The sequence below is a fragment of the Corvus kubaryi genome, unplaced genomic scaffold (assembly GCF_017639235.1).
Source record: "Corvus kubaryi isolate FWS band 111438036 unplaced genomic scaffold, C.kubaryi_AGA036_p1.0 66, whole genome shotgun sequence".
Taxonomy (NCBI): domain Eukaryota; kingdom Metazoa; phylum Chordata; class Aves; order Passeriformes; family Corvidae; genus Corvus; species Corvus kubaryi.
Genome location: NW_024582054.1, coordinates 5,187,526 through 5,211,970, shown reverse-complemented (window position 1 = coordinate 5,211,970; position 24,445 = coordinate 5,187,526). Strand labels below are relative to the sequence as shown.

At 38.0% G+C, this 24,445-nt stretch overlaps 1 long non-coding RNA gene across 1 annotated transcript; it reads right to left on the bottom strand.

The window, feature by feature from the left end:
• Window positions 1-2,050: 2,050 nt before the first annotated feature.
• Window positions 2,051-16,990, bottom strand: LOC121673877. The gene is made up of 5 exons (XR_006019346.1): window positions 16,630-16,990; window positions 11,509-11,685; window positions 10,761-10,831; window positions 3,161-3,250; window positions 2,051-2,470 (listed from the first exon to the last, which is right to left on the bottom strand). It is a non-coding gene; the product is annotated as an uncharacterized LOC121673877 (long non-coding RNA).
• Between the last annotated feature and the right edge of the window lie 7,455 nt (window positions 16,991-24,445).

Below are 24,445 nucleotides of genomic sequence, written 5' to 3'. Positions count from 1 at the left end.
ATCACTTTGAAAGTTTGAGCTGCTAGTGGTTACTTAAAAATAACCTTGTGGACTTGTTGAAAATTCCAGTTGTATTTTTAACAGTAGGTGTTGCTGTAGGAAAAGAGAACAAAGCACGCAAAGCAAACTGAATCCACAGGAACGGCACATTAGTGAAGAAAAAGGGCAGCCAGACTGCTATGCTTAGAACTACTTAAAAAAACTCTATTGGCATTTTTTGTGATTTAAAATTTGACATTATCACCTTTTCTCAGTCAGTTCTGATGAATTGCTTGTTAAAACCAGTTAGATAGTTGAGCATTTTGAGTATTTTGTCTGATTATAAAATTACCACTCAAAATTAAACCTTCCTCCTCTCACTGAAATTTATATTAATATTCTGTCTGCATGAAAACTGAATCGTAGACATATATACACTTCTAAATACCACTGGCTGGCTAGTATTTCAACCTGAAGATGTGGACAGATCAGAACAAAAGGTAGGAAATATATTAAGTAAATATGGTGCACAGCTTACTCTTGTGTCTAGATAGCAGATACTACTGGCAAAACTCAGAAAGTCACTGTAGGTACCCATTTGGCATGTTGGGTTAGCAAATAGATATGGCTGGGTGATGCTATCACTTTCCAATATGCTGATGTAAGTCAGTTGGGTTGCAGCGGCTCCAGACCCTGATCAGAGAGAACTCTGTGTGCACAGTGTACACACTTAAAAAGCCCTGTTTGCCCTGGTCTAAGGTACTTGAGGTACTGAAATTAACACTGCAGTGCCAGAGCAGCAGCAGACCATAGGAGAAAAATAAGCACATTTGTTAAATTTTTGATCTATGGATTTTGATAGAGGGTTTGCTAGGAGACTGTGTTGGGAGTGTGTTTGGCTTAACAAGGAGGGGAAAAGTCACAGCCATACTTATGCCAAGTGTTACCTGATGTGAGAGCATGCTCTGCTCCAGCCAGTGGGAAGACAGGCCTTCTTTTAACCTGGGCTTTTTATTTCAAGTTTTTCCCTCCCTCATTTATATTACAGTTCAGAACTTCAGAATAAAAAACTGTTGCCTTCTGATGTTCAGCAGGTTTGGGTCAAGGATATGTTTTGTAAAACAGGTTTGTGGAGGAGCACTGTGTGAGTGAGCACAAGCCGACAACTTGCTTAGAGCCCAGGGGCTAGGCTTTCCTTGTACATTGTGCTCAGCCTATATTGTAATTAGTATTCCAGCTATCTGCTTATGGGGAAGAAAAGAGGGATTCTTCACTTCTCACTCTGGGGTGGCATATAGAAGTCTAGATCTGAGATGTTATTTCTTACCAATAACATTGTGATACTATCAGCATTGAGAGCTCTTGGTTTGATGGCAAAAATAATTCACTGAAATAGGAAAGCTTTATAGAAAAAGCAATGACTGGAAGTGAACCAAGATGCCTTATAAGGATATAGTTGTAAACACCAGAGCCTCAACCTGCTCCCGGATCAGACTACTAGATCCAGCTGACTGCCAAACTGGAGCAATGACTCAGTAAAGTTAGAGATTCCAAGGATTTCATCAAGTTAATAAAAATCAAGGAATATAGCAGAAAGATGCCTTCTTTGATATATATCTAATTGGAGATTTAAGCAGTGATGTCTGCTGAGGTATAGTCAGAGATGAAGAAGTGTAAATTGCAGCATATTGAGAAGTCATTTGAAAGTCTCTTTTTATGGCATGAGAGATTTACTGTGCTGAGAAGTTACTGATGTTAGGTCATTTTGTACCAATACTGACAGAGGCAAAAGGGTTTGAGCTATGCTTTAAACTGTGCAAAGTTTATATATGTGATGTTCATGGCCCAAAATAAGTGAGTCAATGAATCCGTTCACTGTATGGGAATACTTTCTGGTCTCTCTAACCCATACTATTCAAATTTAGAGAAGTGAGAGGGTTTAATGGTTTAATTACTAGTTCCTTTCTTCATGGTTTTGGTGCTATTAAGGTATGAGCTATTGTCCTTGGAAGAAATTACAAAAAATATTTTTAAAAAAGTGTTATTTATTGGAAAGTTAAAGAGAGCCAAGTCCCCACCCAGGGAGCAAACTGTAACAGCACTGGCAGATTAACAATGAAAGATCTCATCAGTTAAATTTGTAATAATATTGATAGCTGAAAGGATCAACAAGTGTTGAATACCAACAAATATTTTGCCCAAAGGTGAAAGAGATGATGAGGGTTTGTGAATGGGATTGAATTGTTATCCTAACATTCCTTGGGTATCTTGGCATGGGCATGGTAGAGGGAATGAGATCTTTTCTCCTTTCTGTCTTTAGAGTATGCAGCCCTTACCTGCCTCGTGCTCCTCACAGCACCACAGACTGCCACTTGTTCTGCACATGCAGCAGCATCCTTCTGTCGTGCACTCTGCTGAGGGGAGGAGCAGCTCTAACCGAGGTGCAGAGCAAAGCTGCCTCTTGCTTCTCAGAGTTTTTGTTCAGGCAACACTAGGAGACATGATGAAGTAGAAACATAGAAAAGAGTAGAAGCTAGCATCACAGGTCAATTGTTAGCATTATCACCTCAAAGATTTAATTTTGCATACCTTTAGATATTACTTCTGCATTATCTGAGGTTATACTCTACAACACCAGCAAACATAAAAAACATGTAGATAGAATAAGAGGGAATCTTTGAGTTAAAACATGTAAAAATTGTTCCAAATGAAGGAATAGGATTTTGTTTTCTCTTTACTGAATACACACAGTCCTCCTAAAATTCTAAATTTTGGCTAAGTGTAAAAGAATGGAGGTTAACATAAAGTCTGATGGAGCTGACTGATAATGACTGCAAGCCTATATTAAAGATTCTTGTTCCAGTTCCTTTCTCCTGGTATATTTTAAATTTTGCATACAGAAACCAATGTTTTGTACTTATTAACAGCTCTGTGACATGTCAGCCTTTGCTTGCAGCTTGGTTTTTTCAACAATGCAGTTGGCTCTATTGATAGGGTCAAACTTCGGGACATTCTCAAGCTCAGCTGAATCATTTATATCACATCTGCCTTGGAGTAAAATTAGGAATTACTACTAGATGCTTCAGTATGAGGTGCCTTCACCATCACTGGTTCTCCTAAGCCAGGTTCTTCTGCAATAAATTTGGAACACAGCCACAACATTTGATCACAGGCAATTTACCACAACAGTCATGGAATCCCTTGCTCCTAGCTCTTGATTTCCGGGCTTTGTGTATTTTTGGTTTGCTGTAGCTCTGGAAACAGACCATGCCTGGAAGGGAACATAAGACAGAAACAACTATCAGAAAGACTCAGTTTTGAATAATGTAGATAAATTAGAGTACATTCCCATGCTATACTTGATTTTAGAAGCAGAATGTGGGCACCAGTGCTGTGGGTTGCAAGATATATTTGAAAAGATTGCTCAAGGTTTTACTGCAGTGTCTACTCTGATCTTTAGAGTAAATCCTGTAGTTAGTTTTCATGTAAAATCACACACAAGTATACACAAATCACATTTTGCTGACTGTCTTGAAAGATAGAACTCCCTCTGAGGAACAGAGAATTGGACTTGATGATCCTTATACCCTTCCAACTTGAGATATTCTATGATTCTATGATTATAATCTTCTGGAGTCCAAAGGAGCTGTGTTTGAAAACAATTTTTTTTGGGAGTCCTTATTGCTGGTGCTGTCTACATGGTGTTAAAGAAAACCTTGTCCCTTTCCAAAACTAGCAGTGGAAGTCAAAATGGAAGTGAGAGATGAGGAAGAGTAAAAAGATGTGCCGAGATTGCCACAACAGACAAAAGGCAAAGCAGAGAATGTCTTTCTTTTTCCAAGACTGTATACTGTTGACTCACAAATTCTCAAATTCTTCAAGCAGTAGTAGAACATACAAAGAAGTAAAATTAATGAGAGATTGAAAGATTAGCTTTGCAACAATGCTCAGGCCCCATAATGAAAAGTACCATATAAGAACTTAAAGAGCCTAAACCTTTTCCCCTCACTGATAATACCAATTCATAAATTTAAAAGAACTGATTTTTGTTACTTACTTGACCCTCTTCTCAGTAAGAAAATTCACAAGTATTTAAACTTCTTCCATATAAGGAGTAGATTCCTTTGAAATTAAATGATATAAAAATATGAAAACAGTCTGAAGTTGAATCAAACTTATTTTTTTTAATATAGGTTTATTCAGCAAATTGGCTACCAGTTGCGGGCAATGGTTTCCATACTACGATTTGTGGTGTATTCAAAACAGATGGAAGCATCTCAAAGCCTGCTTTGTCCAAAGCCAAGAACATTTTTCGGCAAGAAGTCTGAACTTGTTGCCACATAAACAAAATGAGTGATTTAACTTAGTGTCTACATATTTTGGATTGGCAAAAACTGCTGTAAAAAAGTAAAGCCAGAGAGCAGACTCTACAAAAATAGGAAAAGACAGAGCAAGAAAGAGAGATACACACACATATGTGTGCACCACACACAAACACACCCATTCTGGCAGCTGTTAGAGCCAAAGTGTTTGTGTTGTGAGATTCTAAACAAGTAACAGGGTGTTTTAGTCCATCTGGAAAATTTCTTACACTTTTTATTCCCTGAGTTTAGGCACCCGTCTAAATATTGAAGAAAGCATATTTTTATGCTTTCTATTGGCTATCCCTAAAATAAAAATTAAGCCTTACATTTTCTTCGGGTTTGTTTATGATATAGATATTCAGTAAGATCCTGTCCAAGAAGCCAAATGTGTCTCAAAACTGTGAAATGTAGAAAGGTAAAGAGATTAGATAATAGCCTTGACAGCTGTATATGTGTATACTTGTGTGGAAGGGGTCAAAGATTTCATTTTTGGACTAAGACTCAGGCTGAGCTGTTTGGCCCTGACCAAGATGATTCTGTTGTAGAGACTATCATTGCATATTTCCAAATTTGCAGTTTCTGTAGACATTGAAGTTCTGTCCTGGAAGTGCTCATGGAAGTAAACGGAGTATGGGAGTAGACACAGAAAGCTGTGCATAAGTCTGCCTCTGTCCTTGATATCTTTTGGTTTTGCTGAGCTATATGGGTAAAACTCTCCGATTTTGTTCCTTTTTCTAGGGTAGTGTGTCTAGTTAAAGTGTACATCAGACTGTTTACTTAAATATTTTCTAACCTTGCTTAGTTGTTCCTCCAGTTGTTCCTACAGCAGAAGTGATGGCGGTGACATGAAATGAGAAATAATTATGAAAAATGTAAGACATGGCATGGGATACAAACAGATGCATTTTGTGAGATTTCAAAGCCTATAGGTGAACAATGCAAGATTCAAGAACAGACGGGCCAGGAAAGAGAGTTCCAAGTCTCATTGACAAAATTGTAATAAATTTCTGATTAAAAAAATCCAGGACAGTTCAGGAGTGCTGTTGTTTGGTTGTACTATATTCTCAACGACAGAATTATTTTTTACTATATATCTCACAATTTGAGAACTATGGGGCACACAATGAAGTTGCTGGTACATTTGTGAACAAGCAAAAATGTTTTCTTCAGAGAATGAAGAAATAGATTAAGTAGCCTATAAATAATTTGGAAGCAGAACTATACTAGATCCAGAAAAAAGGAAAGACTTACTAATTTCTGATAGCAGATATTAAACTGCAAAAATTCTAGTCAGGTCAGCAAAGGTAGAGCCTAATTTGGGCGTCTTAGTCAGACATGAAACAGCATTTGTCTGCAGTGAGAACATGGTGGAAGATTATTTATAACTGGTTCAATCATGGTGAACTTGATTCAATAGCCAAGACTACCTATTAAAGAGAAAGCTCAATGCTTGGTTTTGTTAAGAAATAGGGCCATTAGCGGCACCATGAGTGGTAATTGAATTTATATTTTTGACAAGATTTTAAGGAATTTTGACAAATGGTATCCAGAACAGTGTCTGACAGGATCTGTCTGACCTCTGCAAGAGGCCTCTGTAAGAGACAGCAGCTACAGAGGCACTGTGAAAGAGGTCCAGGACTTCCTGCCACACATTAAGCTGGTGATAGACACATGCCGAAGCAGCATTTTGATTCTGTATTGCAGTCAGATGCAGTTGCACATCCCATTATCCACAGCCTTGGATTTCCTTCAGAATTAAGTCTAGATGTGCAACAGAGAAAAGCTTCACTTTAGTATGGACAGGTACCTGATTTGGACAGATGGGGAAGTGATAAGCTGAGATGCATGGCAGAGTGCCATTGCTCTGCATTTTAGATAGCCTATGAGAGGCAGAAATTGGAAGAAATAAAGCAGTTATCTGGGCAATGAAATCTTCCAACTAAGAAAACCTCTGTCTGAGAAAAAACTGAATGGAGCATGTATCTGGTACAATACCAATTATATATTTAAATATTTTTTGTCACAGTTATCAACACTTCTTTGCAGGACCATTTTTGATGGTTATACACAGCAAATTCTGAGCCTAGCTACCTTCATGGTTTTCTTCTATGAATGAGAGGCATTTTCTGAGTGGAATGAGGGTGTTGAGATGTAGTCATGACTGTCCTGCAAGTCTTTCACTATTTCATACTTGTTGGCCAAGTGGATCAGGAAAACACTGCAGAGGACAAATTCAGACTGTAAGGTACAGTTTGAATCAGTGATTTTTTTTTACTTCATATGACTCCTTCTTTTATCTGCTAGCATTTTATTAGCAAAAAGAGGCCATTTCTTTTTTTTTTGTGTAGCTCTATTAAAGTCAGTGAGCTCAGAAATACGGATTTGTGTGACTGTGCACTTTTTGGAAATGTCCCAGATGATTAGAAAGCAACCCTTGAATGTCATGGAATGAAAAGAAGCTATCAAAATTCCTGGGATTTTCATTTGATTTGCCAAAAAACATTCATCAAACATGCATTTGTAGAAAGCATTGTGTCTTTCTCAGTAACCTGTTTTCTTCTAGAATATAACATAATGAAACATATGCCAGTAGATTATCAAGCACAATGGCAATTTCCATGTGATTTGATGACTGAGGAGGTGGTAACACTTCATGTCCATAACAAAAAGTTGAGGAAGCACCACAGGAGACCTAAACTCATATTAAAAAACTAATGTGCAGGGTTTTTTTACTTTAATTCTGGATCAGTCACAATAAAATATATAATGTATCTTTAAAAGGATGGTAATTTCATTTTATTGAGATCCATTATTTTATTAAATACATTAGCTCAAAACTTTAGTAAAATTTGCAGTTCATTTAATGGATATGAAGGTAATAAATTCTTCAGAATACACCAAACCTTTGAAGGATTACGCCAGCACTTTCTACAAAGAGCAGATGGGAAGGAATAGGGGTATATAACTTTTCTCCTCATCCTTCTATTTTTGATGTTCAAAATATACTTTTAAAGTAGCTGCATATGAAGCCTGCATATGAAGACTTGTGATTTTAAGCTGCATTCCATTTATATTAGGTGGTCTGTTTGTAGATTCCTGACATATCTAATTTTAAAAGTACTTTACTAATACTATATTTAAAATCAAAACGAAAAACAGGAGCCTTTTAAGGATTCTTTTACTTTGTGCTCCTTGTTGGATTTTTGTGGTTAGAGAACCACATTTTTGTTTCAAATCCAACAGCTCTGTTATGAGAGCAAAACCTAATGATGGGGGAAAATCTTGCCGAGAGATGATTCCTAGTGTATATCAAATGGAAGAACTATTGCTTATAGTGAAAAATGGCTTGACTGATGCTGGGCTTTAGCTTTATATGCTAAATAAAATTGAGAATTTGCAATCCAGAAGAAGCTAAGCTGTATTAACAGTAAGAATTTCAACACTGCATCATCAGAGAAGTACTTAATTTCAAAGGGTTTAACTCTGTGTAGGTGGTCTGTGCTCACAAATTTTTTGTTTAATTTGATGTAGATCTCAAAGATGTGTCAGAGATCCCTGAAGAGCAGTAAAGCTGGAGTCTAAGATTTCAGTCATAGTGAAAGGTGGAGACAGTCAGTCAAGCTGATCAGTTTGTGGTTTTCCTTACATTTGTGCCATTCCATCTCTGGGATTAAAAATATAGGCCCTTCATAAGAGTAATGATTTTTAAAGTAACCACCTACTGGTCATTAAAAACTGTGATTCCCAACAAGAACTGGCCCAATGCTTCTCAGCCATGTAGAAAAACAGGAATTTTACTGTCTCAGGGGAAGGTCCTGCCACAGGAAGTGTGGGGACAGATGTCCAGGAAGTCTGTTACAAGGAAAGACCTTGGAGAGTAGGGATTGATGGTCCCACTGCCATGGGAAGGACGGTCAGACAGCTGCTCTTTGTGGGGACCACTCCACACCACAGAATGAGCTTATGCCAAACCCACACTGTTTTGGAAGCTGCCAGACTGGTTTTCCACACCTTAGGTGTGGGTAAAGGAAGCAACCAGGACAAGGTTACTGATAACAACCCCAAGTTTGCTGTCTTAGAAAACCTTCTGCTGTTCCTGAGCTTACAGTAAGTCTCTATTGATCTGATACAGTCAATTATCAAGCGGATGAAATCTGAATTATTTAATTGCTTCTTAGCTCTTCACTTTCTGATTACACAATACTTCCTGTAGGAAGCTTACTTTCCTATCAGATTCTCCTTGAACATACTTATGTGTCAGAACTTTACCTGCTCTCAGAAATGACTACATTTCTTAAGGCCAAAAATTATCAATGAGCAGATTACTCTCTGATAGATGACATATATTTTTATATTTGCTCCTGCAGATACAGGATTTCATCTGGATGGACTGAATTTTTACCGACATCAAAAATCCCCCTGTGAAAAATTGAAACATTATGGATGCCCACTGAATACATTATAATAACACATATTTTTACAAAGTTTACTTTTGCCTTTGTATTCTGTATGTATTATTTGAAGAGAATCTGTAGTTGATTACGCAGTTGACATCCAGGAATTTCTGCTTCTTATTTTAAACCTGAAATGCTGTCTGTCTCAGTGGTCTGGATAAGTAATTTTTAAATTTTTCTGCACCTTTTTCTGGTTTCATAATATGTCAGTCACTCACAGGACTGTGGCTAGGATTTGCCAATGTCAGTAAAAGGTTTTAAAAACAAAGTCAAATATAAGGTCACAGAGTGTACCTGCTAGAGATTGGTTTTGTATTCAGTGAACAGCAACTCTTCAGAGACAGAAAGACCCTACCAGTTGAAATGGCAGCATTGTACTGTTGCCGACAATCTTAGGCAATGGAAAATTCTTGAAGAAGGATTTCTCCTCATCTTGTCTAAGCTTTATGTTGAGCACTTGGACCTCCAGGCCAGAAGGGTACATGTTGCACAGGGAGAGGCCAGTTCTGAGAAGGGTTATAAGAAGACCTGCTTACACCAGACAGCCTGGAAGAGTAACTTTGTGTTAGAGAATGGAGTATTCTGGTTTGAACAGCCATAACTCTCTGTGTTGAAAACTAGGAGTAAGATATGAGATATACAGAACCCTTCTTTCTTCATGAATTCCTTCCTCCTGTGTGCTCATTTTTCAGATCACGTTTTCAGAACTGCAAATTGCTTGGAGAGAGAGAAGTCACAGAAGTCACAGAAGTCACAGAATATCCTGAGTTGGAAGGGACCCAGAGGGATCACTGAGTCCAACTCTTAAGCAAATAGTGCATATGCAGATCATATGCCCTACCCAGCTGACAAGTTTATTGTTCAAATGTACACTGAAATATGTGCTTCTCAAATGCTGATAAATATGTCCTTTCCTGAAAGTGTATCTACAGTACTTTATCAAACACATATTTAAAACACAGTGATTGCAAAATTTTACTTTTAATTAACTGAGATTTCCAGGTGAATAAAGAGAGCTCAGTTGAGTCTTAAAGATGTCCAGGTTCCGTAACAGCAATAAGTGCCTACTGAAAAATACCGTCTTGATTTTTTTTAATCTGGTCTAGGAGGTTAATTCTGAAAAATTCCTGTTTTATTTTTAGACCTTTAGCATGAAAAAGCTAGATGACTTAACTGTGATATTTCAACTCAGCTCAAGCTTGAGAACTCTTGATTTTCTTTCCATCTCATATGTTGCCTCCACTAAAGAAATTATGAAAGGAAGCAGCATCAGATGATCTATACATAATCTTTGAATGCTAGTGGCTCTTACTGGCAATTGTAAGACAATATGTGGCAAGCACCAAATAAGTTACGAAATAAAGCTTTCCAGCAGGTAAATTGAATCTATTTTATTGGGCAGAGAAGCATGCCATGCAAACTCACTATGAACTGCAGATTTTCATAACTAAGACACTTGTCTTTCAACATTTTAGAGGTAAGCCTGGCTGGCTATACTATCTGTTGGCCTTGGTGGTCCGTAGTATAATTTTGTAGACACAAAGTTTTCACGGTCTCTGAAAAAAGGTCCTTTTTGTTTACCAAGTTTCTAAACACCAGGGCTCAGAAGAGAACCCCGGAATGAAAGGAGGCACCCTATGTTCTAGGAGATATGATATCATTTGGAAGTCATTTGCTCAGGGCAGAAATAAGAGGGAGAAAACGTCTGTTGACTGTTGGGAGGCTTGCCAAGCAAAACAGGAGTTGCGGTTGATAGGACATGCTAACAAAACCAAGGAAAGTAATAATTGTGTATAGAAGCATACAAGATACATACTACACATAGTTTTCAAAAGATGACCTTCAAACTAACACAGCTGGAATTTTTCTGAAGGATGGTTATCTATCCTTACTTTGCATGAAGGAAGTAAATGGAAACAAAATCAGTTTTTCTAAAATATTTTATGCAGAAAAGAAAACTCACTTTGTCAGCTGTTTCTCAGCCTTCCAGATGGTTTGAAAGACATATTTGCACTGGAACTAAGGGAGAAAAACCTGTAAGACAGAAAAAAATGTACACTTGTATTTCAGATACTACATAATCATAGAGTAGTCAGATTTGGAAGGGACCTCTGAAGATGATCAAGTCCAATACCCCTGCCGAAGCAGGGTCACCTAGAGCAGGTGACATAGGAACGTGTCCAGGTGGGTTTTGTATTTCTCCAGACAGGGAAACTCCACAACCTCCCTGAGCAGCCTGTTTCAGTGCTCTGCCACCCTCAGTATGAAGAAGGCTAGTTTTAATATTTGGGTTGATCTTTTGGTCAAGGAAGGCTGGGTGACCCATTCCTTCCCCCTGTTCTTCCACTCTCTTATGGGCGATACACAGAAGATACATGTGGCAACAATTACTCTTAGCTGATAGTTAAATGGAATTAATTTAAAATAAAGACAGTGCCTAATGTCCAAAAGGTTAAAGAAAAAGGAATGTTGGTGAAACATATAGTGGAACAATATAGAACTTGTTTCTCAATTTTATTCTCTTTTTTTCCTTTTTTCCCTAGAATATTACTGAGAGTATTCTAATGATTCTTTTCTCTTAAAAAAATTCTCAGGTCACAGTATATTGAGGTGGGGAAAAATAATTAACATGAAATGTAAGTATTAAAATTAATTAAACAAATTGGATGAACTTCCCTTGTGCTGGGTAATATAACAATGGCACCTCATACCTAGGATATGGGTGGCTGCTCATCTCTTTAGTCATGCCTGTCTGGACATCTCATCAGTAGAAAACTCTTTCTTGCTTTATTTCAACATTCCACCTGTGGTCTCTGATGGTCTCCGGAAATGGTGAATGCTGGGTCTCCGAAAGTTGGGGTGAGTGTCCCATAACTTTCCATGGAATCCTAAAAAAAAGATAGTGAACAAAAGGAAATTAAATATCATTTCCCCTGAGCTTTGATACTGTTAAGATTTATTATTATTTATAAATCATCAAGATCTGAGAAGTACAGCTTTAGTTCCTTGACAGTATTGCTTAATTCCTGTATTTTCTAGAGCTCTCTAGTATTGGTAATGATGAAGTCTGTATATGAATAAAACTTCCTAACTAACTGGAAAGACTTGACAAGTTAAGTCTTCCTACTTTGACTTCAGAGGTCTTCTGAAGGTCTTCACTTCTTTATATAGAAGATATAAACATGCTTTTAATGGATCCACTGCTACTTAATGTCTTGTGAAAGCTGTGGCCAAATAGAAAGTTTAGGCAAAGTCCACATTTTCTAAAACCCCAGAGACTGTGATTATTTTAATTTCAGAATTACTCTTCCATCCTGGTAAGGGGGTATGTAGATCTCCTGCATATCAGGGTCCATGGAGTACCTAATTATATCCTCAGCTTTACTCAAGGCGATTGCCAAAAGCAGGTGTTACGAAAGAATATTGTCCAAAGAAATACATGGACAGGCTGGGAACTGCCTCAAAGAGGCTTTAAGTGTGAGATCAAAGGGACAATGTGGGGATTCAGGCCAGTAAGCATTACAGGGATGAAGGTGGATCTAATTTTCCCTCTTGCAGAAGAGAAGTGAGCATCCTGAAAACAAGGAGCCAAGAACAAATGAATCCCAGGTTGGACAGAGACCTAAGACTGATTATATGATTCTCTGTATTTTGAATAATGACTGTGAACTCTTTTTTACCCCTGAGAAAGGTGGGAACTTGAATCACCCCAAGTACTTTGAGCAGCCTCTCTTTTCCATTCAGTAGCAATTAGAAGGGTTTTTTCGTTGAGGAAAAACCTCATCACTTAAATTGCATGTCTCTTTAAACATATATGATTTTATATAACTGCTAAGTTTTACTATTGTTATTTTCATTTCTTCAGGATGAAACTCTTACCAAATGGTTTGCTTGCAAAACTTGTCATTAAGCATAGCAGAATAAATAGCTATGGATAAGTGACCTTTGTGGTCTTTTGGGTTTGCAGATCCTCTAGAACTTTATTTCATAATTATTTGAACTGATGAAATATGCCAAGCCTTTCCCCCCCAATTTAATTTTCTTGCTCTGCCAGTGTATTTGTAACTGGGTGGAATTATGTGTTATTTAAATAATGATTCCTGTCTGAAAGTAATTTCTGCCCTGTTAGTGGAAGAACTGTTCACACAAAAACAAAACCTGTGGCAGCTTAGGATTTCTATTTGAAATCCTGAATGGAATAAAATGACTGGAAATAAGGCCTCAAAATACTGTGTGTTGTAATTCCTTATTCTGTTCTAAACATAGAACTCTGAGTTATTATAGGGTTCAAGTTCTGGCACAAATAGTTTTCTCCTTCCTTTTAATAATTGCCTGTGTTAAACAGACATGGTGACAACAAACTTTGATCCTTACAGTGGTATTCATAAATCTCCAAGCTGCATCCAGTCAAACAGTTTCAGGACTGGAGAAAATAATTTGGTGCTTGCTACATATACATCGATCTATTATAAGAATACAAAAATATGAATGCATTTTGTGTTGTTTCTTGTGAAGGACATTTGGAGTGCTGAACCCTGGAAGATTAACCTTGTGGTTGCCTTCTTATCAACAGTACATTAGAAAAGCACCAGTACTTTCTCAATAATGAGAACAGAATATATCAAATAGCATGCAATCCCTAGTGACAACATGATTTATATAAATATTTGCAGTAAACTATTTCTTCATAATAGATCATATATTATATACATATATAAATATAAACATGTATATATCAGAATGCTGGAAAAACTCATGTTTATATAGACTTCTCTAATTTTCCCTGGGACTTTTTTTTCTTCCTTCCCATCCAGATTTAGAACTATCTCTGAAGTATTATCAAGGTAATAAAGGAAATGGCTAAAATTCCACTAAAGTAAGGTAAATATTGTTTTTAAACATTGGATTAGAGTAAATCTAATCCAGCCTGCACAGTTAGGGATTCCGCGCTCTCCACAGCACTACCTCAATTCCCAGAAAGAATGATTGTAAGCTGAAATATAATATTCTGCCAGGAAATCACTAGTTCCGAGTTATTAGATTCCAGCCCTGGTTGAGACTGAGGCAAGGAGACAGCACAGGAAGCACTCAGAGTTCTTTGTAAGTGTGGCTCAACATTTTTTAAATAGTGTACTTTCAAAAGTAATAGAGATGATGGACTACAGCAACTGAACTGCAGGTGCAAAGAGACCCTCCTGTAAACTGTGATTATTTCTTCTTTTCCTATTGAAAGTGTGAGCACAAGTACTTAATTTTGTTCTCTAAAGTTTGAAATTGAATTATTTCTATTTCTTGAAGTTTGAAGTAACCATATCTATTTTTGCATGAATCCCTGTGTGTGGGATACATAATGTTATATTCTCTTTGAGGAGAGCCCACAAAATTTCAATCTTCACTAAACAACTTCAGCCTAAATCAGAAACATGGACCAAAAAGCCTCTAAGGTTACTGAAGGTGCTCTTTGATGCCATATTCTTGATGCTACGGAGATTTACAATAAGAGAACCATATAATCTACATGCGTGAAGTAGATAATTCAAACCTGAAAGCAAGTAGTCTATAGTGTATCAGTTATGATTTATTTTCTTTTAAATCAAGGGAATACTGGTATTTTTCTTTTAATTAAGGAACATCTTTTAGAGAAAGCATCTGTTTAGTGAAGGCCAAGAAAAGCATTCTGTAATGTTTCTCTTTTTTCACATGGGACCTGCAGTTCAGGTATTTCCTGTTCTTACTTTTATTCAGTTGTGATTCCCAGAAGATGACATCTACCCCATTTATTTTTCAGCATAAATCCTTATTGATTATTCTTAGGACAATTGTGCCACTTACACTGGACTCTTCTCACAGATCAAATTCTGTACTGGTCAGGCTTAACTAGAATATGACATACTACTGAAAGGCTGTTTACATGGGATTATAATAATTTTGTTTCTGTTAAGTTAGAAGTGGGAAGCTATTGTAAAGCCCCATAACATATTACCTATTGTAGAAAACATTGCATTGCTAGTTTTAGTAGGGGTAAAGGACTGCAGCCACTATGAAGAAATAATCAAGTTCCTTTCTATACTATGACTACATAGGAAAGAAAAATAAGTCTTTTTTCTCCCTGTCTGTAACAGTCAAGTTATTGATGGAACCACAGTCTGTTGTTTAGGTAACTCCAGGTAATGCTGTCAGGGAACAAGTAGGGTCCTCTTAGTGCTCACTCCTTCTTTTTTTAATAACTATCCCTGAAACTGCTCTAATGATAATTACATTTACACAAATCAGAAGAATCTTAAATAGTATTTAGTCTGGCAAGCATCCTGCATTTCAGGCTTCCCAAGAGATTTGCTATCCTTGATGACAACCTCCAGGCAAGTCTGTGACACTGTTTAGCAGATTGGTATTTTAAAAAGGGTCATTCAGAGGTTTGGACTAAATTTGCAATTCAGTCCTTCTGGTAGACTGAAATGTAAGTAAAGATACTTGGAGTGTAAAGAACAAGTGTGTGAATTGACACAGTAAATTCAGGAGGAAAATATTTTCAAAACCAAATGAACCAGAACGACATGTTCATGTAATTTCCTTTCCTTTTTGTCATCAGTATTTAGTTCATGGGGTCCAAAGACATTTCACATCACAATAACCATCAATAGGGAAAATGGTAAAATAGTGACACAGATATAGTTGAAACAGAATGTATTTCTGACTAGTGTCTACATTTTTTCACTGGAATCTTCATCAGAAGTTTTAGATTTAGTAAAGGTAAACACTTTGCAGAAATTCTAATTTCTGTGAATGCTAATTTAAAAAAAAACCACTGGGAAAAAACAAATGTATAATTTTCTTGTTGATCTACTGAGCTTTTAATAAGAACAGCTGGATAAACGTTTTTCTCAAGTTAGTATTATGCTATTAGAGGTATGAGATGCATCTCCAACATAACCTTCATTAAATAATCATGTTGTTTTCCTCAGTAATAAAATTCATGTTAAAATATTTGGGCTTGCCAGTCAAAGTAACAGAAAATAAAATAAGGAGCCTACAGAAAAACACAGGACTGTTTCATTTTTCTTGGATCTTGTGGAAGGATATTACTTTTAAAATTGCAGCTCTGCTACCTCATCTGTCAGGTTAATTTCACCAATGTTTTCCATTTCCTTCTGTTGAAAACCATTAAAATGATGGTGTTTAATATGAAGCCTCATTTTGGTACACTGTTTACTTAAGACAACTGATGCAATAAAAGAATTTTGTTCTCTTTTTCAAAAGTTCCAGGATTTTCACTACCCAGATATAGCCTTCCTAAAGTGTCCTGTTAGTTGATTTTGGTTAATGTCATAAATATTCTTTAGGTTCATAAATGTCATAGTCTCATAAATATTCTTGTTCTTAAAACTGGATTGAAGGTTGTAGGCTGTTTATTTTCATTCTATACTCATTTAGCACAGGATAATATCCACCTACTATCTCCACCTCACTGAACTGAACAGAGTTATAAACAAAAATGTACTTATCATAAGCATTCTGCTTGTCTGGTTCCTTTATCAAGATTAAGAAAGCAAGAAAACATCAAAACAACAGACTGCCCGAACTCGAGTCCTGCCAGTTGCCCCGGATGACTTGCCGGACCAAGGGCAGAGAGAAAGCCAGCGTCTCTCTGGCAGTCAGCGTCTCTCTGGCAGCAGGAGCTGCACTGCCAGCCCGGGTCTGGTTTGGCCCGGTTAAGGCGAAATGTGGTATCTTGTATTCCCTTGGGCTGCTTTCTGGTGCGCAAGAAGCAGAAGACCTGACTGCTTGAATATTGTTACCACTTGAATCTCATGTTTTGAGGCTGGTGCACTCACCTGCAAGGTAAGAGAGCAGAGACAGCAGTGCCGCTGCCTGGCAGGGCCGCGCTCGCTGCCCGCGCCCACTGCAGCTCCGGGGCTGAGGGGCCGCCCAGGCGGTACCGCCGAGCGGGCGGAAGGATGTCCGTGCGCATCGATGCGCCCATGCATTTTTTTAGCACTTCAGTGGCATTCTCACCCCTTATTTACAACAGCTTTACCCTTTAATTTGAAGAGAAAAATATGTATTTTTTTCCGGTAGGTCCTGGTAGTCTTTGTTGGCCAACTCCCGACTCCCCCGAAGGCCCACCTCTTGGCTGGCCCGTGCCGTGCCTTCCCACCCGTGTGCCGGGTCTCGCTGCCCCCGGGCCCTGCGTGGAGCCGCAACTCCGGACCCGCCTCCGCGGGCACGGGCACGGGGCGCTGCCGCGGCGGGACAGCAGAGGGCGCCCGCGCACCGCCCGCCGCGAGGCGTGAGGGGCCGCGCCGAGCGCCCGCGGCCCGCGGGAGTCCCGCAGCCCCCGCATCCTCGGAATCCCCGCTGCGCCCTCAGCCCCTGGAATCCCCGCTGCCCCACAGAGCCCGTCCCGGGTGCGGGAGCAGCGCCGGCCGAGGGTCCGTTCGGCCAGCGGGTTCCGCTTGCCCGGCGGCCTCAGTTTGCGTTGAGACATTCCGCCTGTGAAACCCCCCGGGGGTGGCTCTCAGCGCAGGTAACACGCAGAGTGCTATGCAGGGCAACCTGAGCACCTTTCCTCTGGCTGCCCGGCCAAGTATCAAATGGGAAACACCTGAGGGGAAAACACCTTTTCAGGTCCTCACTCCTGACATAGTAGTTTTGAAATATTTCAAGTGTAAATTTTAAAAAGTAGGAAGAGAAAAAATCTCCTGTCTATGCACAGGAGGATCCAGGCGGAGAGATGGTTGTGCATTGATACATTAACTTGAGAGTATACCTAGACCTTTAAAAGTGGTACCCATATCAGCCTGTGTATGAAGAACATATCTACTGGTGTCGAGAGGTTTTCCTGTGTATTTACTAGTGCTAAAATACTTCTTTATTTAGAGGTTTGCTAGTTTATAGTGTAGAACAAATCACAATATGGCACCTTCAGGATCTTGGATCTGAAGTAAAAGAATCTCAAGGGCAGTAGCAAAATATTCTGTCAAATGCAAGAACTTGACTTTCTGATACCATATTTTCTTTTTAAATACAATTTTTTTCTAGCAATGGGCTAGATAACACAGCTGTGGGAGACTTTGGAGAAAAAAGCCATGGTTTTTAAGCTTTAAAAACATTTGTTTGCTTCTGGGCAGGGTTAGTTCTGACTGGGAATAATGTCTTCCATTTTGGAATAGAGATATGAGAGGTTTGTTATTGAGACATTAGAGAGAGAGGGAGATCTTGTGGTCTGAAACAACTTCCAGGGCTCTAATTCCACATCCTCTGCAATATTTACAAGGCAAATAATTTATATGTAATCTGACTTTACTCAGTGGAGCTCCTCCTGATCTATACACTGCAGTAGAAATCATAAACAGATATTCCACATCTGTTTCTGGTTTTGCACATGGAAAAAAAAAGGAACCAAAACCTAACATCTAAGCCTCAGTCCATACATTTTAATATTCTAAATGAGGTATCTCTCTGCTAGGACTGACTTGCCTGCTGTGGAGTGGATATGGGTTAATTAATTAACATCCTTTGCAGACACTTTTTAAAGTGCACAGCGCAAGAAGTACAGAGCTATCAGTTACTTAAAAGCACCTCCAGTTAGCAGGGCTTTTCTGACTTTCCTTAGTTTTAAAACCCATGTGTTTTCTGTGGTTCTGTCTCAGATGCAGTAAAGCTGCAGCACTGGAATTGAGACATACCATAGCAGGGTTTGTGGCCTTTTCCAATGACTAGGTTGTATCAGGGTTATAGTTCTAGATGTTAGTATATAGAATAATAAATGATATAAATGATATAAATGATAGGTCCTGAAGTAAAGCCCTATAAACCCTGAGCACAGAGTGGATGATGACATCGTAATTAACCAGAAGGACAAGGTTCCAGAGTTTGCTGTTGTCACTAGGACCATCTGTAATTACAGCTTTGTCCATGGTATCTTCCTGTTTCACTTTTTTCTCTTTATAGTTCAGAGAAACAGTTAACATTTTTAGTAGAAAACAGATTGCTGGTAGAGGAATATAATCTGACAGCGAAAAACTGTAACTATCAGCATTGGTATTTTACAGAGCCTGAATCATTATCTGCATCAAATGTACTTGACTGAGTATGACAGTTCTGTCAACAGGGGATTAATGCCCAGCAGAGTTTTTTTGTGTCAATGCTACTTACTCTTTCCAAGGGTGGCAGAGAAGGTAATTCAGGGCATTTTAGTTGTCTCAGAAACTGAACAATTCTCTTTGCGAAGAGGTGATGACTGTATTTGGAAGGTATTTCGGATGTAGCGTACTCCCTGCCTCAAGCACAGTAAGAACTGGGATCATTTACTGCATAAAATGGAAAACAGAGATGGGGCATTTCTAGACCATTGGATTTGCTGAGTTGAAGGAGTAATTTTGGGACTATAGGCCTCTCAGAGCAGTTTTGTTGCTGGATGTTGGCTCCCTGCATCTGGCCTTTAAGAAGGCTGTCCAAACAACTGCACTTGTGATGAAGACATTTTTGCTTTTGTTGACCTGATGCCTCTAAAATTATAGTTTGCCAGGGGTCTTACTACTTAAAGTAGTGTCTGATTTATCACAGTATCATGCCTTTCTAAATTACAGTACTGTAATTATGGCACAAAATTACATTAATCCATGAGTTATGATGAACAAATAGTAGACACTGTACCACTTTGTGATGTATGTGTAACTGCATTTCTCTGGTCAGCAAAATACCATTCCATTGTTACCAGTATTTTCTATGGTGCACAGAAAATTAACTTGTCCTTCATTCATTCATTTAATCCATTCACTGTAATTTGAATCAGCAGTCCCAACCAAAAAAAAATCCCCCCTGATGTTGCGAAAAGTTATTTTAATGTTAAGTTTCATTCCCATGTAGTTGATTGCATGTGAAAAAAAGTAGTAGTATAAATGTGCAACACATGATATTTGCTTTTTTTTCAGCACACCTACTGCTGATTTACCCCATCCTAGTTTTGTGGGTTTGGCATGATAAAGGTGGTATTGACTTTGTGCAAACTGCATTGAGAAGTAAGCCACAAGCTCTTGTGGCAATAGCTTTATTTCTTTCTGCAGACATTGAAACAGAGGGTTGGATGTGACCAGGAGAGAGAAGGATTTCAAGGAAATCTTTGACGTGCAAATGAATCATTGATACAAACTCCCGTTTCTTTTGATCCCGTTGTGTAAATGTGAAGAACTGAGTTGCTGCTGAACAGAACTCTCAAAACACTGAATTACGCGCCACAGAGCTCCTTCCTCTGTCTGATATTTTGCAGTATCTCATTATCAGGCTGCAGATTTGGTGAAATGTGGGTACTTTCTTCGTTTATTAGTAGTGACAGCTGGAGTGGAAATGTTCCTCCCTTGTAAAGAAGGGCAGCATAATCCTCCTAATCCAAGGAGGGCGGTGTCTCCCCTGTGTTACCTCTACCTATTCATACAGGATCAAGCCTTGCAAGTGTTGTTGGGGATTTTTTAAGAAAGGACTTCATTTGAGAAACAACAGTATTTTGTTTCTTTGATGAATGAAAGAGATGTTTTAACCTACAAAAATGAGTACAGGATAACCCAATTAATGATCTCCAAAAGTGTTACAGAATAAAAGTGATTTCATTTCTTATACAATTGTCTCTGGCTATCACCATGATACATGACTAATCTTTTTTCTTCATTTTACAGATTGATAAAGCAAAAGTTTTGTATGATTTTGGAAAAATCAAGCAATGACTTCTATGATTCATCTTTAAAATCCATACCTCGAGACCAGTCTGTTAAAACACTAGTAGTTTACACTTTGCATTTCATATTCTCTGTACTGGGTAAATGAGAGTAGATCTTTATGATAACCAGACTGATGAAATCTGTGAAGTGATTCCCCAAGTTTGCCTGGAATTTAGGTGGACAGCAGCCTTTTTCCAGTAGGGGTTATGATACTTAAAGTGCTGAGTGCTCCAAGGCTGATGTTCACTAGACCACAGAACTCCTCTCTGTTGAAGAGGTTTGCTCAGAATCCTCACATTTTTCTAGTTGAAAGAAAGACTTCTACTCCAGTCTAACTGTGTCAGTGTTAAATTAACTAAATTTGCTTGGTGGTTGAATCAGGGACTGGAATGTTTCTCTACTGATTAGGAAATACTTTTTTAACACCCCCTCCCCCCCCAAACTAAATAAATATATAAATGCATTTTTTCAGGGAGAATAGTTTCAGTGGAAGAAAAAATATGTTAAGTGGTATAGAAAAAAATCCTTCTAGTGCATTTGTTCAAGTCAGACTCCTGGGGACTAGGAAAATGGCAGGGGATATATGTTTTCTTTATTCTGAGTGAGTGCTTTCAATTGCACAGTAAGTAAAAAAAAAAAAAGCCAATTTATTATTTCATAACTTTGTGCCCTCACTTTTTTTACTAGTATTTGGAAATGCAACATTTAGGAGGAACTGAGCTGGTTTGTTTTTCTAGTCCTCAATATTTTTTTCACCTTAAATTTTTTTTTGCGCTTTCATTTGAGATCAACCCAAATTTGGATTTTTCTGTTCAATTCTGTAGATAAATCGACCATTTATTTATCTACAGCTTCACAATTACTCCTGACATTTTTTTTCCCAGAGGTTCTTGGGCCTAAAACTGTTCCTGTGTTCAGCCTATATTTCTAGCAAGTTTTGTAGTGGCTTTGTGTGTGATATTATAGCTGTGCCCCTTGAGGTGATATTATTTAATGCTGAAATTTACTTTTTGCTTTTATACAATTAGCAAAATTACAATTTTGTTATTAATAAGCCTTCATATTAAATAACATGATGTTCTATTTGTGCCTCAAGATGCATCATAACTCAATCTCTCCAAGTGTAGGTACAGATTAGTTTCATCTCACGGAGCATTTATTAGTAAGGCCAAGTCCTAACGCCAGAAACCTCCCTGCAATTTAGAGGGGCTTGTCTTGTTTCCTGCCCAAGGGGCAGCCTTTTACTGCTGTGAGGGCCCCTTTGCCCTTTTTTAATTAGACTATGGCTTTGCACATTAGACAGTAATCTCAGTTAAGAATTCTGGCAAGTGTTTTCTGAAAATCCAGGTGCACAGTATCCACATCATTCTCCATGTTTGTATTGGCAGCCACAGGCTCAAACAATTCCAGCAAGTAAGTGAGGCATGCCCTTCCCTTCCTGAGACCATGTTGGCTATCCTTGATTCAAATGTGGTTTACTGACTGTTCTTCCATTTGCTCTTTTCCACGGCTTTCCCCACAACTGATGAAAAGCTGCAGGAATAAGTCTATAGTTTCCTGATCAATAGGTCCTAAAAATGCCCTTATTTTGGTGACTTGACACACTTTCAATTCTTTTCAGCATGTGTTCCTTTAATTTCTTTCCTTTGAGTTGCAAAAGCCAGAATTTCCTATCAAACTTTCTTTAGGCTTATCATTTGTCAGGATTTGCTACCTGTAGCTGATAAATCTTGAGAGCTTCAATGCAATCATCTGCTCCAACGGAATGGTGAAGGGAACAGAGATTAAACAAGAGGTTTTTTCATTGGATGATGAAGCAATTAAGCCTAGTAGGACAAGACAAATTCCCGGGTCTTTTAATGAAAATTGATTCTTCAGAAACCTGCATGTCCCAGATCATAAAATCTGCCAATTTCTTGCTCTGTTGAAATCTGTCTTTCATAATTGAATAACAGTTGCAGCTGAAAAGATTTTTAAATACAACGCCTGTCAGAACAGAGGCAGAAATAGCGTCTTTGACTCATCCCTCTTTCACATTTTTTCATCATAAAAAATCATAAACCTTGTAAAGTTCCTTTGACTAAACTAAAAATTGAAATGAATATTTTGGAGAAATAAATGTGATGAAGAAGAAATTAGAGGTTTGCTCAGCAATGAAGAAGGTTGTTCAACATGTCATTTTCTTCTCCAGTAATTTCTCAAGTAGTTCCCTTTTCAATCTTTTACAAACTTCTCTTTTACTAAGAAAAGCCCAAACAAAGAAGAAAAGATTGCATATTATAAATTTTGCGTTGCTCTTTGCCGGACATCAAGGTATTTCCTTAAAAATGTGCTTTTGACTTTCTGTATCAAACCTTAATAGTAACCTTTTTCCTTAACTGTTGGTTTTTTAGTGTACTTAGGGCATGATGAACTTCAAGGAAAAGAATAGAATGATGTACTCTTTCTGCAAAAAAACATAATAATGCCATGACTGTCCATATTATGGCATGAGGTTATTGATTTCTGTAAAGTCTAATTCATATGACAGAGAATGAAATGGAAAAAATCAGAGCATGCAGATAAAATATGTGGTAGTATTCTAGTACTATGTCTGCCTGCTGCTCAGAGAGAAAACACTAATTTATCCTGTCCTTGTTATTGTTATAATAGAATAACTACAATATTTTAAAATCAGAATTAGGTTCTACAACATAAAGTGTTTAGAAAACTCCTGAAAAGAGAAAAAGCAGTCACTCTTGTTTTAGGATAGAGGCAACCCACGTGCTCCAAAACCTAGTCTTTTCCTGCCTCAGGTCCACTGTTGCCTACTCTTCAAATTGTCTGTGAAGGTCTGGCCATTCTCCCTACAGCAATGGGGAGCCTACAGCATCTTCTCTTATGACAAACTTGGTTTGACGTCTTTCTTTGTTCTTGTAAGTTATTTGTAAAGCATTATAATCACAAAGAAAAAATAAGCAAACAAAGAAGTTATTTGAAGGCAACTATATCTCGGTCACTGTTGACACCTCACAACAAGCTAAGAACATTGCTAAGATCAAGGCTTGGACTAAAGTCTCGTGATAGGCAATCCTGTCAAACTGTTAACAGAATCTGTGTCATGGAATTGATCTGGTCCACCTAGAACTCTCCCCCTGAGTTTTCAGATATGGTTTGATTTACTAGGTGAATTAGGCCAGTTCCTGTTTATCTGATTCACTGCTTTAGCCAGCTGTAACTTTGCCAGTTATCTATGAAGCTGAGAATATCTTATCTGTTTGGCAGTGGCATTGAGGTGGACCAATTTTAATCCGCTGTTCTATTTCACGTTGCTTCGTGTTAGAGCTAAACCTTTGGGTACATGCAAGAAGGTCTTGTGACTGCTCAGAATCTTCAGTATTTTTCCCTCAGAAAGATGCATTCTATAGGAAAATGGATCACAGCATTAATTAATAGAAAACTGGCATAAATTAAGTATCAAAAAAATATTTCTTTCATAAGGATTATCTCCATAATTGGTTTGAGATAGCAGACTCAGCAAATTTCTTGATTGGGTAAAAAGGACACGATAACCTGAGTGGCCTGATAAATAGTTAGATCATTTGGCTGAACTTTGCCTGTGTGACAAAGCATGTGCATTTATTGATTATAATGGATGGATAGACTACTTTCTCCGAGTTGTGCTGCTCCAGGATTGTCCCACTATCAATAAGTTACCTTTTAACAAAATTGCTGAAAACTTTTGGGAACATTCTGAACATTTTGCTATTAATTCTATGTTCCTTGAATAATATTTTGAAATAGAAAAATAATTGTTAGTGTTTAATATGCAATATTCACTAAAATTAAAAAGATTTGAAAACAGTAACAAAACACCCAAGAAAACAGATGGGCAAAACAGTTTAAAATTTGGCAGAGTAGAAGATCTTTCTTTTCATAATTTTTGTGATAAGTT